This window comes from Hemitrygon akajei, chromosome 23 (genome assembly GCF_048418815.1).
Source record: "Hemitrygon akajei chromosome 23, sHemAka1.3, whole genome shotgun sequence".
Classification (NCBI taxonomy): domain Eukaryota; kingdom Metazoa; phylum Chordata; class Chondrichthyes; order Myliobatiformes; family Dasyatidae; genus Hemitrygon; species Hemitrygon akajei.
Window position 1 is genome coordinate 25,600,944 of NC_133146.1, and position 21,077 is coordinate 25,622,020.

General features: G+C 40.3%; 1 long non-coding RNA gene across 1 annotated transcript; it reads left to right on the forward strand.

The window, feature by feature from the left end:
• The first annotated feature begins 71 nt into the window (after window positions 1–71).
• LOC140715283 (uncharacterized) lies at window positions 72–18,068 on the forward strand. Its single transcript, XR_012096098.1, has 3 exons — window positions 72–165; window positions 11,290–11,451; window positions 17,587–18,068. It is a non-coding gene; the product is annotated as an uncharacterized lncRNA (long non-coding RNA).
• Window positions 18,069–21,077: the final 3,009 nt, after the last annotated feature.

Sequence of the window (21,077 nt, forward strand, 5' to 3'; positions counted from 1 at the left end):
GCCCCTCTTGCGTCGATAAACTCCGTGACCTTGGACCTTCCTCCCCCTCCTCCTCTCGCGAATGCCACGAGATTCCGCGAGATCCGACCTCGTTGCCGTGGTTACGGAGCGGCTGGAGAAGAAGCGGCGGCGGTATGTCGGGTGTTGGGCCTTGCACAGCCGCAGGTAAATGAAAGGCAAGATCTGGCATGCTGAATAATAAGCGCTCATTCTTCTTTTGATTTTTAGCTAGTCTCTGCCGTATTTAGGTTTTGTAAAGAAATACAACGGGGATCCCCAAAGCGCTGCCCGATCAGTTGTGCAGAGAACAGGTCTCCACGTCGTGTGAACCAAATGGGAAGACGATGAACAAACTGCACCACAGCTGACGGGTCTGATTGTAATTCCAGCTTCACATTTTCATGGTAGTGCCGTGGTTAGTGCAACATTTTACAGTACAAGCGACTCGGTTCAATTCCTACCGATGACTGTAAGGAGCTTGTTCTCCTCCCGGTGACCGGTTTCCTCCCACTGTGCTCAGACCTATGGGTTGGTAGGGTAATTGGTCAGTGTAAATTGTCCCGTGATTAGACTAGGATTAAATTGCTGGATGGTGCGGTCAAAAGGCTGGAAGGGCATATTCTGTGTTGTTTCTCAATCAATACACGTCCGTCCCCTTGCTTATTAAGTACCTCTCTGACTCTGACGTAAGATATTCAAACACTGCAGAAGAGGGCTGGAATGGCTCATGGTCGTGAGAGGAAAAATTATCTTGCCTCCTCTCTGCATTAACTGGGCTACTTCCTGTTTTTAAACAGTGACTTTCTAGTTCTAGATTCCACCGCAAGAGGAAACATACTTTCCACGCTCATCCTGTCAAGTTCATTGGGATTTTATTTACTTGAATCAAATCCCCCTCATTCTTCTAAACTTAAGTCACGAGAGTAACTTGAGCAGCCTTTCTTCAAGATCTGCGTATCCCAGGTATTACTCCAGTCGACCTTCTCTGAACTGCTTCCACTGTGTTTACTGAGAGATGCAGCACAGAACAGGCTCTTCCAACCCAAAGAGCCACACTGCCCAGCAACCCACCTATTTAACTCTAACCTGTGGGAGAAAACCGGAGCATCAGGAGGAAACCCACATGTAAAAGGAAGGACGTAAAAAAAAAACTTCTTGTAGGGAGCATTGGAAATGAACTTGGAACTCCAACACTAAATTGTAGTAGCATCATGCTAACCACCAACTACCGTGGTCACCCTATATTATCATCCTTAAATAGGAAGATCATTGCTGTACACAATACTCCCAAAGCAGTATCAGCAATACATGACTTTACTGAAGCAGATATACCTGTATGTTTAAGAGTTTCAAGAATGAGGTGACATTACTGAAACACTATGATGATGTTTTTATCTGGTGCACAAAGCTTTTGTGTTATGAGAGCAAGTTGAGAAGCTAGGGCTCTTCTGTCTGGAGAAAAGGAGGATGAGAGATGACTTGATAGAGTTGTACAAGATGCTAAGAAGCATAGGTCAAGTGGACAGTCATTGACTTTCCCAGGGCAGAATGGCTAACGCAAGGGAGCATAATATTAAGGTGAAAGGAGGAAAGTACAAGGGGGATGTCGGAGGTTATTTATTTATTTGTTTTTACACAGAGTGATGGGTGCATGAAATCCCTGCCGGGGGTGGTAGTAGAGGCAGATACATTAGGAGAATTAAGGAACACCTAGATAGACAAAAACACAAAATGCTGGCAGAACTTAGCAGGCCAGACAGCATCTATGGGAGAAGGTAGTGACGACGTTTCGGCCTGAAACGTCGTCACCACCTCCTCCCATAGATGCTGTCTGGCCTGCTGAGTTCTGCCAGCATTTTGTGTTTTTATTTATTAAAAGCATCTGCAGATTCACTTGTGTTACCTAGATAGACATATGGATGATAGAAAAATGGAGGCATTATAGGAGGTCGAATCATAAACAAGAGAAAGTCAGCAGATGCTGAAAATCTGAAGGACTGCTGAGGGGTTTTGGCCTGAAACACCGACTGTACTCTTTTCCTAGATGCTGCCTGGCATGCTGAGTTTCTCCAGCATTTTGTGTGTGTTGCTTGGCTAAGCAGGAAGAAAGAGTTAGATTGATCTTAGAGTAGGTTAAAAGGTCAGCCTGCGTTATGCTGTATTGTTCTTTGTAAGGTGACATTGTGTCATGGTGAAGTGTTTCCCCATTTAAGGCAGAGATGAAAATAAATTGTTTTCCCAAGGATTTTGAATTTTTGGAATTTTCTGATCCCAAATCATAATTTTCTGATCTTTAAGCATACACAAGGATGAAAAGAATTTCGGACAATAGTGCATCAAGGATTCTCTATACACAGTGTATACAAGAGCCAGATTAACAGATTTTTGGATGCTATTGGGAAGTGATAATGGAAATAGTGGAACACAATCATAATCTGATTGAATAGTAGGACAAGTGTGAAGGGCTGAATGGTCTACTCTAGTCCTTTTACTTTGCTATTATATAGTAGTAACCCCTCTACTCACCGTTAGAAGATAGAATTTGATATCTCAAGACATGATTGAAATGAAGATAAAGAATGCATTTAAGGGAAATCTAATCAAAGCATATATTAATACAAGAATTAGATGCAGCAAAGGAAAACTCGCATCTATAATTTCCATGTCCCTGGGTTGTCCAAAATACCTAATTGTAGGTAAAGTACTTTTAAAATGTGTTTGTTGTAATAAAGGAAACAATTGGTGCGTATCAGTGTCAAGGATCAACAAATGGTAGTGTGATATTCAGATAGTTTAGAAATTCAGATTTTTTTCTATTGCAAAAATTAAACTACTGGAGGAACTCAGTGTGTCAGGCAGTATTGGTGGTGGTAGAGGGATGATGTCGGATGTTGACCCGAAACATTGACTATCTTGCCTCCACAGATTCTATCTGACCAATGAGTTCCTCCAACAGTCTTCTGCTCTGGAGTAAAGCATCATCAGTCTCTTGTATTTATATTATTTTCTATTGATTGAAAAATTAATATTATCCTCAGATAAGCTTCTGTGCTTTTCCATGAAATATTGTATTGGAATATTTTACATCCACTTTAGTAAGCAGATGATGTCTTGGTTTCAAATCTCACCTAAAACGTAGGTCTTTAATGATCCAGTACTTCGTTGGATCTTACAGGCTTCAAGACTCAATTAGTACATACATAATCCATAGTGCAAATTAGAATCTACCCTGAGTTGGGTTATATTCGGCAGCATTTGTTGGAGGCAGGCCTTTCATACTGCAGTGATACAGCATTTGTTCTAGAATGCCCAGGGCCCTGGAAATGTAGTGAGAGTTTCCAGGTTTGTGTCAGCCTCAGCTAAAATTATCTGAAGTGGAATGGATCCAAACCTTGCACTTAGCAATGAGTACTAGAAGTCAAGCTATAGGTGGCGCAAATAGAACAGCAATAGTTGCTTGTGCAGGACACTCATGATTATAGTTGGTGATAACAGCTAGTCTCTGTTCTGTAAATTTAATGTAGTATTTTACTCTTTGGAGGGAGCTCATTGACTTGGTGGTGTTAAGGCAGCAATTGCATACATAGAATAAGAATCAGATTTATTATTGCTGATAAATGATGTGAAATTTGTTTTCTGACAGAAGTACAGTGCAAAACAAAAATACTATGTTATAATAAAGATAAAATAAATAGTGCAAAAGAGGAATAGTAAGGTAGTGCTCATGGACAATTTAGATACCTGATTGCTTAGGAGCTGATCCTAAAATATTGAGTCTGGATCTTCAGTTTTCCTGTACCTCCTTCCTGATATTAGTTCTTGAGGCACTGCATTTTGAAAATGTACTTGGTGGTGGGGAGGCTTGTGCTGGTGATGGAGCTAGCCGAGTCTAAACCCTCTGCGGCCTTTTACTGTTCTTTGGAGCCTCTGTACCAGCTGGTGATGTAACCAGTTAGAATGCTCTCCATGGTACAGCTGTAGAATTTTCATAAAGACTTTGGTGACATAACGAATCTCAAGTTCCTAATGATATATAGCCATTGGTACACCTTCTTTGTAGTTGTGTCAAAATGTTGGGTCCAGGATAGATCCTGTAAGATGCTGATGCCCAGAAACTTGAAGCTAATCATTCCTTCCTCCACTGAACCCTAAACCTCATCATCAGAGATTCTGCCAGAAACAGTGGTGTCTTTGGTGAATTTATAGATGGCATGAGGTGTTTCTAGCCACACGGTCATATGTATAATGACAGTAGAGCAGTGGCCTAAGCATAGAGTCTTGAGGTGCACCTCTAATTACCAATTCAGAGTGACTACAAGATATCACACACAATAAAGAAATAAAATACACAATATTTGATCAGGACTCAATGAAAATTCCCTAGCAGAAAGGAATCATGGGAACTTTTAAATCCTTGGAGAAGGGCAAATTGTGCTTCACTTAATTCCTTCAGTGAGGTATGCTATTTCCATTTGTATGCCATTACCTCAGCATGCCCACTTTTATGTTGAGCGGCAAAATCAATACTTGTTAGCTAACCCAAGACTATTTATTGCAATGAACTAAATAGTTCAGCACAGCAACTTGAATTCTCTACATCTAAACCCATGAACAAGCAAAAGTAGGCAACCCAAACCTACTCTGCCATAAAATACAATACTATAATCATAATATCTTATTCCTGCTCACTTCTCATAAACCCTGATGCCTTTAATGTCAAAAATCTCTTTCCCTCCTTCTACAAGTGATTTGGTATCTAGTATCCATTGTGACAGAGAATTCCATAAGAATTCCACATCTCAATCCTATGTGCCATTACCTGTATTCTCAAACTCTGAATCCTGGTTTTAGACTTCCCAATCAGAGGAAATTTTCTCCTTTTGACAAGTCTGTGGAGTCCTATCAGATTTTGTGTGTTTTAATGGAATCTCATTCCTGTAAACCCTAATGAATACAGGTCTAGTCTACTCAGTATCTTCTCATACAGCAGTCCCACCATCCTGAGAATCAATTTGTTGAACACTCATTGCATTTACTCCCTCTTTGGACAGTATATCTTACCTTGACACTAAAACATTAAGAATATTTCAAATGTGGTATCACCAAATCCCTATATAATTGTAGCAAGCTGTGCTTCTCTTGTACTTAAAATCTTTTACAGTGAAGGCAAAAGTATCATTTGCTACCTCAATAGCTTGGTGACTACTGGGTCCTTTGTATATCAACATTTTCTATTCCAACTTCACTTAGTGTTATTAGCATTACTTACAATGTTAAAGGGCTATGCATTTGCCCACTGTCTAATTCTGGTTGCCTCATTATAGGAGGGATGTGAATGCTTTAGAGGGTGCAGAGGAGATTTACCAGGATGCTGCCTGGATTAAAGCACATGTCATTTGAGTGAACTAGGGCTTTCCTCCTTGGAGTGAAGGAGGTTGAGGGCTGATTTGATAGAGGTGTACAAGATGATATGAGCCATAGATCAAGTGGATAGCCAGAGATTTTTTTCCAGGACAGAAATTGATAAAAATGAAGGAGCATATTAAGGTGATTGGAGGAAAGTTTAAGTGGGGGGGGGGGGGGGGTCTGAGGTAAGCTGTTTTATTCCCCACAGAGTGGTGGGTGCATGAAATACCCTGCAAGGGGTGGTAGTAGAGGCAGATACATTAGAGATAATCCACTATTCCATCCAGTTTTATGTCATTGGCACACTTGAAAATGGTACATATATTCTATTCATCCAATTCCTTAGATTTATTATGAGTAGCAGGAGCCCAAGCACTGATCCCTGTACAACCTTCTAATCACTGCCTGCCAACCCAAGAAAGTCCCATTTATTGTTATTCTCTATTCCCTGTCTGTCATTCAATTTCCAATCTATGTTAGTATATTAACTCCAATCAGACCAAAATCCATAAGATATTAGAGCAGAATTAGGCTATGTGGCCAGTCAAATCTGCTCCACCCTTTCATTATTGCTGATTCAAATTTTCCTCTCAGTCCCAGTCTCATACCTCCCCCCCCCCCACCATATCCCTTCATGCCCTGACCAATCAAGAATCTATCAACCTCTGCCTTAAATATACATAAAGACTTGGCATACACAGCTGCCTGTGGTGAAGAATTCCACTGATTCACCAGTTTCTGGCTAAAGAAATTTCTCCTCATCTCCATCCTAAAAGGACGTCCCTCTATTCTAAGGCTGAGTCCTCTGGTTTTAGACTCTTTCACCATAGGAAACATCATCTCCACACCCACTCCATCAAGGTCTTACACCATTCGACAGTTTTCTATTAGGTTGCTCCTCATTCTTTTGAATTCTAGTGAATACAGGCCCAGAGCCATCAGTCGCTTTTCACATGATAAGCCATTCAAACCTGGAGTCATTTTCGTGAACCTCTGAACCCTCTGCAGCTTCAGCACATATTTTTTCAAAGATAAGGGGCTCAAAACTGCTCACAATATTCAACATTATATTCTCGGTTTTATATTCTAGGTCTCTTAAAATGAATTTGCCTTCCTCACCACTAACTCAATCTGCAAATTAACCTTTAGAGAGTTCTGTGTAAGAACTCCCGAGTCCCTTTCAACCTCAGTTTTCTGTATTTTCTCTCCATTTAGAAAATAGTCAACTCTTTCATTTCTTCTGCCAAAGTACATGACCATACACTTCTCGACAATGTATTCCATCTGCCACTCTTTGTCCATTCTCCCAATCTAAGTCCTCCTGTAGCCTATCTACTTTCTCAAAACGACCTGCCTCTCCACCTATCTTCATATCTGTAAACTTTGCAACAAAGCCATCAATTCCTTCATCCAAATCATTGACATATAATGTCAAAAGAATCGGTCCAAACTCAGATCCCTGTGGGAAAATCAGTAGTTACTGGCAGCCAACCAGAAAAGGTTCCCATTGTTCCCACTCTTTGCCTTCTGCCAATCGGCCACTGCTTAATCCGTGCTGGAATCTTTCTTGTAATACCATATGGGCTTGTAGCTTGTTAAGCAGCCTCATTGTGGTGCTTTGTCAATGGCCTTCTGAAAATCCAAGTACACAACATCAACTGATCCTCCTTTGTCTATCCTGCTTGTTATTTCTTCAAAGAATTCCAGCGGATTTGTCAGGCAAGATTTTCCATTGAGAAAATCATGCTGACTACAGCTTATTTTATCATGTGCCTCCAAGTACCCAGAGACCTCATCCTTAACAATCAACTCCAATTTCTTCCCAACCACCATCAAATGAATTGGCCTATAATTTTCTTTCTTCTTTCTCTCTCCCTTCTTGAAGAGTGGAGTAACATTTGCAATTTTCCAGTCTTCCAGAACCATTCTAGAATCTAGTGATTCTTGAAAGATCATTACTAATGCCTCTACAATCACTTCAGCCACCTCTTTCAGAACTCTGGGGTGTACATCATCTGGTCCAGGTGACTTATCTACCTTCAGACCTTTCAGTTTCTCAAGAACCTTCTCTAGTAATGGTAACTTCATACATTTCATGGCCCCGATACCTGCAACTTCCACCATACTGCTTGTGTTTTCCACAGTGAAGACTGATGACAACATTCTTTAATGTTGTATACTACTAACTTCTTATGTGGGGCTTTCTCAGACCTTCTGATAATCCAAGTGAAACTGGTATGGCTTCCCCTAGGTCAATGGCCTTCAAACCTTTTTTTCCAGGTTTGAACTCATGTGACCTAGTAGTAATAAGCTGCTAATTTTAAATCCACTTGTAAGTGCAATCAACCTATTTTGGTTAAGCCCTAAATATAACTGCAAATTACATTCAGTGAACATCAAATTTGAGAACATGAAATAGAAACAGGAGAAGGCCATTTAGCCCTTCAAGCCTGCTTTGCCATTCCATAAGATCATGGCAGATATTTAACATCAATTCCAGCTTCCTATATTAACCTCAAATCACTTAGTATCTGAAAAATATTTTGATAGAACTTCCATGGACCTTTTAGAATGATAATTTCAGTGATTTTCTACCATCTTGAGTGTGAAGAAGCTTGTCATCTTCATATCCCCTTCTGGCATCAGCTTGAATCTTTCCTCTACTAACATGTCTCTCCTTGATTGAGTCCCTGAGAGCCCTTGCTCCTCCCTCATTTCCATCATCGTGCCATCAGCTCTACTTTTTTTACTCTTAACCTCACTGCCTGGCTAGTTCCCAAATCAATGCTTGAGACTAACATTATTCACACAACTGACAGTTCTTTAGATAAAGTATCACCATTGGGAGTTTTCACTAAGTGCACAGGTTTGTAGACTTCAAGGAAGCTCTAAAAATTAAGTTCATTTGGATGCATGCCTATTCAGAGGTAGATTTTCAAAGCAATTTAATGGCATTTTTATTTTTCCAGGAAATCATCTGCTGGTGCTCAATGCCAACCGTTACTATTTTCTGAAATTTAAGATTGAGCCATTAACAAGTCTGGAAGGGCCTGATTATGAATGCTTGCATTTGATTATAACTCCATTTTCAGCTGCACCAATCAAACAAGCTTTTACTCAAGTATAACAAGGAAGTTTATTTTAGCAAAATTTAAATAAAATTATACATTAAAATGTTAATCCTGCTGTGCTACTTCGCAGCAGACATTTCATTTGGTATGCAAATGAATTTGAGCAGAAAATTATCTAATAAGAAACTCTTTTAAGTAGGTGTATTGTCCCTGAGCAGATGAAACATTCTATTGTATTTGAGATAGCATGCCTAGGGGTTATTTCAGCAATATGATTAACTAGATTTATCATGGGTTGCTTATCAGACTTCTCTGAGAGGTTGTACATCAATGGTCAGAATTTAGTTAGTGGTGACTCCTGACTAACCTTGCTGACCTTGGATTTAAAGAATGTATCTCAAGTGATTCTCAGTGAGAATTTGCAGAATACACAGGAAGATTCAATGTAATAAGGTACTGAATTTAGAAAGGGATTTCTGTATTGTAAGTAAGATCATATGGGTGGGCTGACCAAGCTCCATCATCAAAATAACCAGCAAAATACATTGACAGATAGGCTATAACACACATTTAAAAACTGACACTCCAGCACTTTAAGGATAAAGCAACTGAAATAAAATAAAACTTTAAAACTGGAAACTTTTGAAGCTGTTTGTAACATCTTTAGTCACTTTGAAATGTATAAGCCAAGTAGATTTTATTTTAAAGGGCATCAAAATCAATTTAAAGATATTTTTAAAATTATGAAACTTGTACAAAGCTTTTCCAGCTACTTCTTTCTACTCAGATTAATAGCAAAATATATGCCTGACCTGATGCAAAATTTTTATGAATAATGCAATTAGCCCAAGCCCTTGCTTCCTTGCAGAGCCTCTGTTCAGAGTTCAGAGCTGGCATGCAGTATACTGTGTAGCATTGAATTATGAACAGCAGTTTCAGGATTTTCAAGTTTGCATTGTATCAATGGAAATTGCAATATTGCAGCCACGATGCATTGCAATGATAATGGAGGTTTCTCACTCATTCTCCTGCAAAATCTGCTCCAAAGATAATTCCAGCATATTGTGACACTTGGCGGCGGGTGGGGGGGGGGGGCCTTGACAGCCTGCCCCTGCATTTCTAATGACCAGTACTGTTTATTGTTCATTTTTGTTTGGGTTATACAGTTACTCACTTGTGTATTCAAGGGTCACCCTAACTGTAACCAGGATGTGTGATGGTCACCTATCCCATCTCTATGAGATTGGTTGGGTTCACTCTCCAAGTCATGGTGCCCAGTCTGTTTTGTGTTTATCACAATAAAATGGTTGTTGAGTTAAAGAGTTTCCTCATCTGTCATTATGGACCAAATGCTGGCCACAATATGAAAGTCTAAAATAAGGTTGTGAAGGATCAATGAACAAGTTATTTCACAGTGATAATCAACTGCATAAAAACAGATTCTTCACCCCACCATGCCCAAGTAACCCACCTATAATAATCTCATTTATCAGCATTTGACCCATAACTTTCTATGCTCATCTGAGTATTTCAGAAATGTTAAGAGAATACCTGTCTCCATCATTCTTTCAGTTCACCCTCTGATACAGAGAATAAATGCTACTCTTGGAAGGGTTGTGCATATCCTGATAGGTGAATTACTAAAGATATTTGTTCAAAGAATCAGCTTTGGCAGAGCTCACCTATGCAGAGCAATTCATCTCAGAGACCTAATGATAAAAATTCATGCTAATACAAACACAAGAAAGTCTGCAGATGCTGGAAATCCAAAGCAACACAGAAAACACTGGAGGAACTCACCAGGTCAGGTAGCATCTACAGAAAAGAATAAACAGTTGATGTTTAGGGCCGAGACCCTTCTTCAGTACTGAGAAAGAAAGGGGAAGGTAGCAGAATAAAAAGATGGTAGGAGGGGAAAGAGGCGAGCTGGATGGTGATATGTGAAGCCAGGTAGGTAGGAAATATCAAAGACTGGAGAAGAAAGAATCCAACAGAGTAGAGTTGGCCAGGAGAAAGGGAAGGAGGTGTGGACCCAAGGGAAAGTAATAGGCAGGTGAGAAGAAGTAAAAGGTCAAAGTGAGGAATAGCCGGGGGGGGGGGGGGGGCGGGCGGGCGGTGGTATTTGTTTCCTAGAAGGAGAAATCAATATTTACACCATCAGGTTGGAGGATACATGCTAGTATTGGATTGCTGCTATCTTATTTTAGATTAAACTCTCCCTACTCTTTTAGGTGAATGTAATATACACTCAGTGGTCACTTTATTAAGTTCACCATACACCTGTTTGTTAATGAAAGTAGCTAATAGCCAATCATGTGGCAGCAACTCAATGCATAATGATGTGGTCAAGAAGTTCAGCTGTTGTTCAGACCAATCATCAGAATGGGGAAGAAGTCTTTAGAGTTGTCTGGAGACTGTGTCTACAACAGTCTCTAGAGTTTACAGAGAATGGTGCAAAAAAAAATCAGTGACGGACAGTTATGTGGGTAAAAAAAAAGCCTTTTTAATGAGAGCAGTCAGCTCAGAATAGTTCAAGGTAACAGGAAGGTGAGAGTAATTCAAATAACTACACATTACTACAGTGGTGTGCGGAAGAGCATTTCTGAATGCAAAACACATTAAACCTTGAAGGTGCTACAGCAGATACGTCTAATAATTTTTGCAAATATTTATCTTTAATTGATGTTAATAAAATAATCTGGATTATTTTGTCATTATTTTATTGTGCGTGTGTGTGTGTGCTGCATGTAGATTGACTAATATTTTTGAGCTTTTTACATTGTATGTAAAGTTCTCTGGTATTTTTGGAAAGGGACATGAAAGATGCCTCATTTAGTGAGGGAGAATATAACTACAGCTGTGAAGATCCCTGCTGCACCCAGTGATCCTGTGATCGCTGTCTTGGAGGCTGATGGTATGCTGTCTTTAAGGAGGATGAACTCTTGCAAGGTGGCAGGCCCCAGTGGAATACCTGGTAAGGCTCTGAAAACTTGTACCTTCCAACTAGTGGGAGTATTCAAGAACATTTTCAACCTCTCTCTGCTCTGGTTAGAAGTTCCCACCTGCTTTAAAAAGGCAACAATTATATCAGTGCCTAAGAGTGGTTGTGAGCTGCCTTACTGCCTAATGTGCAGTAGAACTCACATCTACCATGATGAAATGCTTTGAGAGTTTGGTCATGGCTAGAATAAACTCCTGCCTCAGCAAGGACCTGGACCCATTGTAATTAACCTATCGTTACAATAGGTCTACGGCAGTTGCAATCTCAATGGCTCTTCACACAGCCTAGATCACCTGAACAATACAAACACCTATGTCGTGTTGCTGTTCATTGACTATAGCTCAGCGTTCCCACAATCCTGATCAATAAGCTACAAAACCTGGGCCTCTGTACCTCCTTCTGCAACTGGATCTTTGACTTTCCTAACCAGAAGACCACAATCTATGTGGATTGGTGATAATATTTTCTCGCTGACGATCAACACTGGCACACCTCAGATGTATGCTTAGCCCACTGCTCTACTCTCTCTATACCAATGACTGTGTGGCTAGGCATAGCTCAAATATCATCTATAAATTTGTTGATGATACAACCATTGTTGGTAGAATCTCAGATGAAGGTGAAAGGCATACAGGAGCAAGATACATCAGTTGATTGTTTTTGCAGCGCAACCGAACACTCAATGTCAGTAAGATGAAAGAGCTGATTGTTGACTTTACGAAGGGTAAGACGAGGAAACACAAACCAATCCTCATAGAGGGATCAGAAGTGGAGCGAGAGCAATTGCAAGTTCCTTGGTGTCAAGATCTCTGAGGATATAGCAACATGTACAACAAGCTGGAGGAACTCAGCAGGTCGGGCAGCATCCGTGGAAAATGAAACATTGACGGTTCGTTTTCCATGGATGCTGCCCGACCTGCTGAGTTCCTCCAGCTTGTTGTACGTGTTGCTTTGACCACAGCATCTACAGTGTACTTTGTGTCTCTGAGGATATAACCTGGTCCCAACATAATGATGCAGCGAGACAGCTGCTATACTTTGTTAGGAGTTTGAGGAATTTGAAAACACTCAAACATCTATAGATGTACCGTGGAGAGCATTCTGACAGTCTGTTATGGGGGGGGGGGGGTTGCTGCTGCACAGGTTCGAAAGAAGCTACAGAAATTCGTAAAATTACCGTAGTCAGCTCCATCTTCAAGGAGCGGTGCCTCAGAAAGACTACGTCCATTATTACGGACCCCCCTCACCCAGGGTATGCCCTCTTCTCATTGTTACCATCAGGAAGGAGGAACAGAAGCCTGATTGAGGAACAGCTTCTTCCCCTCTGCCATACGATTCCTAAATGGACATTGAACCCATGAACACTACCTCACGTTAAAAAACTATATATTATTTCTGTTTTTGCACTATTTTAACCTATTCTCTATATATATTTACTGTAACTTATTTATTCATTATTTCTATATTTTGATGTATTGCATTGTACTGCTGCTGCTAAGTTAACAAATTTCATGACATATGCCAGTGATAATAAACCTGTTTCTGATTCTAATTTGGCATACTGTTTTTGTTACCTACCTACAGCATTGATATCAATAACTTTGAAAGAGTTCAGAGAAAATTTATAAGATGTTGCCAAGACGTGAGGACCCAAGTTATAGGAAAAGGCTGAATAGTTACTTTAACCCTGGAGTGTAAGAGAATGAGGGGAGATCTGATAGAGGTATACAAAAATTATGTGGGGTATAGATAGGCTTTTTTTCATGGAGGTTGGGTGAGACTAGAACTAGAGGTCATAAGGTTAATCATGATAGATGAAATATTTAAGGACACCTGAGGGGGAATCACTACTCTTTGTTTCCTGTCAGCCAGCCAATTTTCAATCCATGTCAGTACTCTGCCCCCAATACCATGTGCCCTAATTTTGCCCACTAATCTCCTATGTGGGACTTTATCAAAAGCTTTCTGGAGGTCCAGGTACACTACATCCACTGGCTCTCCCTTGTCCATTTTCATAGTTACATCCTCAAAAAACTCCAGAAGATTAGTCAAGCATGATTTTCCCTTCATAAATCCATGCTGACTCGGACTGATCCTTCTACTGCTATCCAAATGTGTCATAATTTCATAATTGACTCCAGCATCTTTCCCACCACTGACGTCAGGCTAACCGGTCTATAATTCCCTGTTTTCTCTCTCCCTCCTTTCTTGAAAAGTGGGACAACATTGGCCACCCTCCAATCAGCAGGAACTGTTCCTGAATCTATAGAACATTGGAAAATGGTTACCAATGCGTCCACGATTTCTAGAGCCACCTCTTTAAGTACCCTGGGATGCAGACCATCAGGTCCCGGGGACATATCAGCCTTCAGACTCAACAGTCTATCCAACACCGTTTCTTGCCTAATATAAATTTCCTTCAGTTCATACTTTACCCTAGTTCCTTTGGCCACTATTACGTCTGGGAGATTGTTTGTGTCTTCCCTAATGAAGACAGATCCAAAGTACCTGTTCAACTCATCTGCCATTTCCTTGTTCCCCATAATAAATTCACCCGTTTCTGTCTTCAATGGCCCAATTTTGGTCAACTATTTTTTTGCTATTCATATACCTAAAGAAGCTTTTACTATCCTCTATATTCTTGGCTAGTTTACCTCCATACCTCATTTTTTCTTGGCGTATTGCCTTTTTTGTTATCTTCTGTTGCTCTTTAAAAGCTTCCCAGTCCTCCGGTTTCCCGCTCATCTTTGCTATGTTATACTTCTCTTTTATTTTTATACTGCCCTTTACTTCCCTCGTCAGCCACGGCCGCCCCTTACTCCCCTTAGGATCTTTCTTCCTCTTTGGAACGAACCGATCCTGCACCTTTTACATTATTCCCAGAAATACCTGCCATTTTTGTTCCACTGTCTTCCCTGCTAGGGTATTGTTCCATTGAACTTTGGCCAGCTCCTCCCTCAGAGCTCCATAGTTCCCTTTGTTCAACTGTAATACTGACAAATCCGATTTTCCCTTCTCCTTCTCAAATTGTAGGTTAAAACATATCATATTATGGTCACTACCTCCTAATAGTTCCTTTACCTGGAGGTCCCTGATCAAATCCGGTTCATTGCACAACACTAAATCTAGAATTGCCTTCACCCTGGTAGGCTCCAGTACAAGCTGTTCTAAGAATCCATCTCGGAGGCACCCCACAAACTCCCTTTCTTGGGGTCCAGTACCATTCTGATTCTCCCAGTCTACTTGCATGTTGAAATCCCCCATGACAACTGTATCATTACCTTTGCGACATGCCAATTTTAACTCTTCATTCAACTTACACCCTACATCCAGACTGCTGTTTGGGGGCCTGTAGATAACTCCCATTAGGGTCTTTCTACCCTTAGAATTTCTCAGTTCTATCCATACTGACTCTACATCCCCAGATTCTATGTCCCCCCCTTGCAAGGGACTGAATATCATTCCTCACCAACATAGCCACCCCACCCCCTCTGCCAGTCAGTCTGTCCTTTCGATAAGATGTATATCCTTGAATATTCATTTCCCAGTCCCTGTCCGCTTGAAGCCATGTCTCAGTTATTCCCACAACATCGTACTTGCCAATTTCCAACTGAGCCTCAATCTCATCTACTTTATTCCTTATACTTCGTGCATTCATATATAATACTTTTAATTTGGTACTCCCCTCTCCTTTCATATCAATTCCTACTTCACTTGGCCATGCTGTATGATCTCTTCTTGAGCTTTCTACTCCATTGATTCTGTTGTCCTTTTTAACTTTTCTTATTTTCACTTTCCCTTTAACTCCAACCTTATATTTCCAGTTCATCCCCTCCCCCCCACTACTTAGTTTAAACACATTCGTGTTGCAGTTGCAAACCTGTCTGTCAGGCTGGTCCCCCGCCTATTAAGGTGCAACCCGTCCCTTTTGTACAATTCATCCCTACCCCAAAACAGATCACAGTGGTCCAAGAATGCAAATCCTTGCTTCCTGCACCAGTTCCTCAGCCACACATTCAGATCCATTATCTCCCTGTTCCTGCCCTCTCCAGCACGAGGAACTGGAAGCAAACCAGAGATAATCACCCTGGAAGTCCTGCTTTTCAGCCTTCTTCTGAGTTCTCTGAAGTCCCGCTGCAGAATGTCCTTCCTATTCTTCCCGATGTCATTTGTGCCGACATGCACTACCACTTCCGGCTGTTCACCTTCACCCTTGAGGATTCCCTGCAATCGGTCCGTGATGTCCTGGATCCTAGCACCAGGGAGGCAACACACCATCCTTAAATCTCGCCTGTTGCCGCAGAAACCCCTTTCCGTACCTCTTACTATGGAGTCCCCTACTACCATGGATCTTCCTGATTTCTGACTCCTCGGCTCTGCTTCTGCACCAATTTTCGGCTCGCAGACTGGCAGTATCTTCTGTCCTGACAGCTTCCAAGACGGTGAACCTGTTTACGAGAGGTACATCCCCTGGGGTCTCCTGTACTTCAAGCATCCTTTCATTCCTCATCGTCGCCCCCTTTCTCTCTTCCGGTATCCTCGGTGTAACGACCTCACTGTAGGTCCTGTCCAGAAAACCCTCGTTTTCGCGGATAAACCTGAGGTCATCCAGTTCTACTTCAGTGCTGCAACATGCTCCTGCAGAAGCTGAATCTGGACACACTTTCCACAGCTGTAGCAGCCGGGGGCACCATCAGTGTCCCTGACCTCCCACATCATGCACATAGCACACTGAATCAGCTTAGCGGTCATGTCTCACCCTTTGCAATCGTGCCTGGCGTAGTCTCCTCGCCGAAGGCTCGAGCCAAAGACTAGCACTTTTCACACCAGGCACTTCCCTTGACTAGGCTGCTTCCCGACAGGGTATGGGTTAACATGGGTTAATATGGGTTAACAGAACTGCTTGCTTCACTCCCACATATTTTCCAAATGAATTATGTTGCGTATAAATTTTTTAGAGACAGTTTAAATCCCACACCCTGAGTAGTTACAAATGTATTACTAGTTGTGGAAATCATTGTTAGCTGGGTATAGAACATCAGAAATAAAACTCTCTTTGTAAAATATCTTGCCCTGTGAACCAATAAATTGTACTTGAATACTTGTGATTAATATGATTGTAGATTCTCATCTAATTATACTAATAATGAAAATAAAAACCAAAATTTGACAAAAACTGAAGGTAAACAGAGTATGTGAATTTGTCTGAAATGCAAGTTGCAAGTTTTGCTAACAAAACAGGTAGACCATTATTGAATAAGCTAAATACAGAAGAGCTCTACACAATTTTTTTGTGATTAAATAATACTGCATTACAGAATTCATCCAATTTTCCATTAATTAAGTCTAGAATCAATATCTGAACTGTCTTGTGTCATATGATTAAAATAATCCACATCTCTGATAATTTCGCAATCTAATTTTCTGATGTACCTTTGTGTTTTGGCATGTTAGATACTGAGAAGTCAATTGGATATAGTTGCCATTGTTTCTTTGCTATGGTATTTCTTTTCCTGTTTAGTTGAAAGCTTACTTGCCTAAAATGTTAACCCTGTTCCTACAGTTTCTGTCTGGCCTGCAGGGTATTTCCTTCACTTTCTGTTAGCATTCACATTATTTTCCTTTGATATTTCTTCTGTCCCTCTTTATTGTTGGCCTTTTGGGTCAATTGTCATCGATCTCAAAACAAAATAGACATCATTGAAGGAACTTTTCTGCTGTTTGGTACTGGAGCAGTTTCCATTTCTCCCATACTTTTTTACTTTGCGACCATTAAAAACACCCTATTTTCTTTTTTACTGTTTGACAGACCACCAGACATTAAAAATAAAACCATAGCTAACATTCAAGATAGATATACATCCTTGGGTCTAAGTTTAATGTACTGTCTGCAAAGATATTTGAGGGCAAAGCAGTGTAATGTCTGTTTTGAGGGCTTGGAAAATCTTTAAACAAGGAAAAAGGACCCATGATGTGTTTCCACACCTGGCCAGACACTCTTCAGGTGCTATCTTTGTATAAGTCTGTGCACATTGTTTTGATGATGGTGTGGTTTTTTTAAAAAAAACTCTAATTTCATGTTCTAATTTACTCCCTCTCTTAATCTAGCATAAACAGACATGAAGTTAAACACCTTGAAGGACACTGCCAGTGCCATTTAAAGTGATCATGAGCTACTTAACGGATTGTTGCTCATATATTTGTCTTGGTTGCTGCTGTTATGGCTGCAAACAGCATTCACTATTAGTTTTTAGCCAGGAAACTGACAATTTCGGGATTTTAGGAATGTGTATTTTAGTATGAAATTTCTAAACTTGTGGTCAGTGATTTGGCTTGACATAGTAGGCTACAATCTTAATAAATCACTAAAAGTCATGAGAATTTGGCCAACTGTAGATTATTATAGCTTTAGTATATATTATTGCATAGATAATTTTAATTTTGCATTTACAGTGACATGCTAAGCATTCATTTCAGCATATTTACATCGAAGACATTTACTGTACATCTAAGATTTACTTTATCTGTATGTACTGTAATATGCTTTATTTCCTAAATTGCTAAATAAAGGGATTTTAAATAAATTTTACATTTGAAAACATTCATATGCTCTTTCTGCTTTTACTTTAAATATCAATATATTTGTTTTAATTAGATACTGTGTGTTTTTAAAAGTTATTAAACCATTTTCTGAGTTTCTGTCTGTAAGGTTTTGTTAAAGTGCTTGGTTGCTCAGCCATCTTGATGGTAGTATAACTGATGTTCATCAGAGATCCGTGCCTCATCACGTTGGGACTTGTACTGTATATAGTAAAACTCTAATAATCCACTATCCAACTATTGAAGATCAGCTTTTTTCCACATGCATGCAGAGTCCTCAGTAAAGGCTTACCATTCTAAAACCAGAGCCTGAAAGGGTTTGAATTGAGGCTTTGCAATTGCTTCAGCCAACTGCTGTTTTTTTTCCCGTGCTGGAAATGGTCAACTGATAAGAATGTCTTATCCATGCACATTCTAAAACCAGTGGACTACTGCTAAATCAACTTCCTCATCACCATCCTCAAGGAGGTCTTGGAAAAACTTTGCAAGAATATTGTGGGCAACTCAGGAGTTCGATCTTAATGCCAAAACTCACTTTTTCTCCTTCCTATGCAGTTAGTGCTTACTGCAAATTATCCCAATACCATTCAAGGAGGATTATTCATATACTCATCTTGTTTGTAAATGCAGAGAGACACACAGCGCAAAAAAGCCCTTCAACCCACTACATTTATGGCTATTATTAAGCACCATCTATACTAATGTCATTTATCAGTAGTTGATCGAAAAGGCTTTGGCAATTCAAATGCTTATTAGTATTAAATGTTGTGAGAGTCACCATGTCAACCACCTTCTCAGGCAGCGCATCTCTGAATGAAAAAAATTCTTCCTTAATTTCCCTTTAAATCTTCATACTTAAATCCTATGTCCTTGGTTTTAGACACCTCTGCTCTGGAGAAAGATCTTTCACAACCTATCTATGCCCCTTATAATTTTGTATACCTCTAACAAGTGTTCCAAGGAAGACAAAACAGTCTATCTGGAGTCTTATCGCAATTGAAATACCCCTGACAGCATCCTGCTGCTGAATCTGTTGAATCCTGTCCAGTGCAATCACCTCCTTCCTGTAGTATGACAACCAAAAATGGACTCAGTGCTCCAGAAGTCAGTGCTAATTGCTACAAGATATTTACTTGTCGCTGGATGTATTGAAGCATATACCTTGCAAGCAAGGAATTTAAAAAAACATAAGGGACTGAACTTCAACCTTTGATTACATCCTTTGACTATAGATTTCCTGATTTAATGAGTTCAGTGGTATCAGGGAGTTCTTTGTTTAATTTTACTTTTCTGGATCTGGATGGTGCTAACAAGGCTAGCATTTAACGTTATACCTAATTGCCCTGGAGTAATTGATAGAAAATCACTTTCCTGAACTGTTGGAATAATTCTGGTGAAAATAGTCCCACAGTGCTGATGCATAGAGAACTTTAGGATTTGGACCCAATGTCAATGAAGGTTTCCAATATGTTTCCAAGTGAGAAGGGGTATGACAAACAGTCATAAGAGTCATAGGCCATTACAGCAAAGAAACAGGCACTTTCTATCTTGTCCATGCCGAATTGTAATTCTTAGTCCCATCAACTTGCATCTGGACCATAGCCATCCATACCCCTCCCTTACATGCACTTATTGAAGCTCCTTTTAAATGTTGAAATCAAACCCAGGTCCACCACTTCTGCTGGCAGCTCGTTCCACACTCTGAATGAAGAAGTTCCCTCTCAGGTTTCCTTAAATATTTTACCTTTCACCCTTAACCTGTGACCTCTAGTTCTAGTCTCACACAATCTTAGTTGAAAAAGCCTGCTTGTATTTATACTATCTATACCCTTCATAATTTTGTATACCTCTATCAAATGTCCCTTATTTTCCTATGCTCCATGGAATAAAGTCCTAACCTATTCAATCTTTCCCTATAACTCAGATCCTCAAGTCCTGGCAACATCCTTCAAAATTTTCTCAGTGTTCTTTCAATATCTTTAGGTGACCAGAACTGCACACACTTCTCCAAAATAGGCCTCACCAATGTCTTAGACAACTTCAACATTATATCCCAACTCCTGTACTCAATACTTGGAGAAAACCTGCCGGTATTGGTATTCTCATGCTCTGCTGTCCTTGTCCTTATTGATGAAGGTCATAGATGATAATATATTGGCCCGGACAAACAAGTGTATTGCATTTATTGCCACTGCACACTTGTGGTGTTGAGCATTGATGTTTTTGCTGTTGGAGTACAAGTCAGGGAGGCTGTTTTGTCCAGAATGGTGTTGAGCTTCTGAGAGTTATTTATGTAAATACAGAGTATCCATTCTGTTCCTGATTTGTGCCTTGTAGATGGTGGAAGATAATTGACATGTCAGGGGTGACTCTCTCACCACAAGATAGCTAGCCTCAGAACAGCTCTTGTAGCCATAGTTTATGGTTAGTCTGGTTAAGTTTCTGGTCAGTGGTGATGGTGGTGGACTCAGTGATTGTAGTGCAGCTAAGTCAAAGAGTATATCATTGGATTCCCTCCAATGAAGACAGTTATTGCCTGACATTTTTGTGGCATGAGTATTACTTACCACTTGTCAGCCCTTAGCTGAATATTGTGTATGTTTTGCAGCGTGCATGTGTGGGATAATTAACTCACTGAGGAATTATGAATGGAAATGAACATTGTGCAGTTGTCAGTGAACATCAGCTTTCCTGACAAGATAGAAGAAGGTGGTCGGACCTCGGGCATTGCCCTGAAGATCCTCAAGAAATGGTGTGCTGTGGTTGAAATGTTTGACCCCTGGCCATCATAGCCATTTTCTTCTCTGTGAAGAATGACTGAACCATTAAAATGTTTTTCCTTTTATGCCCATTGACTTCACTTTTACCAGGGCTTCTTGATGCCATGCTTGGTCATTTGTTGCTACGATGCCAACAATAGTCACCCTCAGCCCCACCTTTGGAGATCGGTTCTTTGGTCTTTTTATGGACAAAACCCATGACAAAGTGATCCTTTCAAA